Source organism: Anas platyrhynchos, chromosome 28 (assembly GCF_047663525.1).
Source record: "Anas platyrhynchos isolate ZD024472 breed Pekin duck chromosome 28, IASCAAS_PekinDuck_T2T, whole genome shotgun sequence".
Taxonomy (NCBI): Eukaryota; Metazoa; Chordata; class Aves; order Anseriformes; family Anatidae; genus Anas; species Anas platyrhynchos.
This window is the reverse complement of record NC_092614.1, coordinates 2,622,826-2,624,661: the sequence shown is the minus strand read 5'-3', so window position 1 is coordinate 2,624,661 and position 1,836 is coordinate 2,622,826. Positions and strand designations below refer to the sequence as shown.

At 57.2% G+C, this 1,836-nt stretch overlaps 1 long non-coding RNA gene across 1 annotated transcript; it reads right to left on the bottom strand.

Moving 5' to 3' along the window:
• Positions 1-112: 112 nt before the first annotated feature.
• Positions 113-1,070, bottom strand: LOC101794709 (uncharacterized). Its single transcript, XR_011805160.1, has 3 exons — positions 954-1,070; positions 417-649; positions 113-308 (listed from the first exon to the last, which is right to left on the bottom strand). It is a non-coding gene; the product is annotated as an uncharacterized lncRNA (long non-coding RNA).
• Between the last annotated feature and the right edge of the window lie 766 nt (positions 1,071-1,836).

The following is a 1,836-nucleotide window of genomic DNA, read 5'->3' as shown; positions in this document are numbered from 1 at the left end:
GCTCCCGTGTGCTGTCTGTAGCTGTGTGCTCCTGCTGTGCCCTGTGCATCCCCTTGGGGCTGGGGATCGAGTTGCCCCCATTTTTCCCAGCAAAGAGCCCAGCGGCAGAGGCTGTAGTGCCAAAGCTTTATTGCAGCAAGAAAGATGCACCAAGGGTGCCAGTGCTCTGCACGGCGGGGGCGATGCTTATGCAGCTGAGTCTTCGGAGCTCCGGCGGCCGAAATCCATCCAGTCGGGGTAGAAGTGGTCGTGCAGGGCCTCGTCCCCCTCGTCCCCCTGCACGAAGCCCTTGCGGTCTCTCAGCTCTGCTGGGGCAAAGGGAGCGGGGTCAGAGCCACCCGGGACCGGGGCTGGGCTGTGCCTTATGGGGTTCCCCTGGGGCTGCCCACCCTGTGCGTCCCGTGGGGCCGTGGTACCTGCGAACATGTGGGGTAGGAAGCGGGAGATGAGGTGCTGCTGCTCCTGGGACAGGGACTCGGGCCAGTCCCTCCGGACCAGGCTGGTGGGGAGCCGCCGGGGGTCCCCCACGGCACCCGGTGCCTCCGCGGCCGGCCGGCACAGGCAAGCAGTGGCCACGACGGCGAGGACGAGGCCGACGCACACCTTTCCCTTCATGGCTGTGGAGAGAAGGGGAAGGGGAGCAGAGGTGCTGCAGCCCCCAAAGTGAGGCCAGCAGCTCGGTGGGGTGCAGGTGGGGCCGTGGGGTGCTCATCCCCAGCGCACGGCTGGTCCCCAGCCCCGCTCCAACCATCCTAACTGGTCCCCAGGTGTCCCTGTCCCCCTGTCCAGTCCCCAGGTCCCCAAACCATGCGTCCCAGCAGGTCCCCGTGTCCCCACCATCCCTCCCAGGTCCCTCTCCATCCCTCCCAGCTGGTCCCCAAGTCGCCCCGCATCCATCTCAGGTCCCCCCCCCCATCCCTTCCAGCCTCACCCCACGTCCCCCCATCCCTCACCTGCTGGCTGCAGGACTCAGGCTCACCTGCAGCCGAGCCCGGCCCCGCTTTTCAAGGCGCCCCCGGCCTCGCTCCTCCCCGGGAGGGGCGGCCCCGGCCGGCCCCCGCCGCGCCCCGCAGCACCCCCGGGGCTCCGGGGCGGCTTCTGCGGGGGGGACCGGGGGTGCAGGGGGGTACACACGTGTGTACAGACACACACACACACACACACACACGTACATGGTTGGACTTGATCTTAGACTTCTTTTCCAAGGTAAATGAGGCTGTGATTCTATACAGACGTGTATATATGCACATGTGTATTCATACACACACATGTATGCATACATACACATGATATATACATAGAAAAGCACATGTTTAGTGGTAAACGTAGTGCTAAGTTAGTGGTTGGACTTGATCTTAGACGTCTTTTCCAACATAAATGATTCTATACAAGTGTATATAAACATATAAACACATGTACATACATGTACCTACACACACACGTCACATATACACATGTGATTACACACACAGATATACATGCAGATGTTTAGTGGTAACCTTGGCAGTGCTAAGTTAATGGTTGGACTTGATCTTAGACATCTTTTCCAAAGTAAATGATTCTGTGAGTCTATGCACACAGAGACACAAACATATAGGACATACACGCATACACATACATACACATAGTCCACTTTTGCCCACACACACTTTTTAACACATACAGTTATGTGCACATATATCACAGTCACAGACTAGCTTGAGTTTTATATAGGTATAGCTGCATAGCTGCATATATAGCTGCATATACCTCTCTGCTATGCAGAGATTGATAAACACTCTTTCTCTCTCTCTCTCATACAGCAATATCTGTACAGAGACACATGTACATGTATTT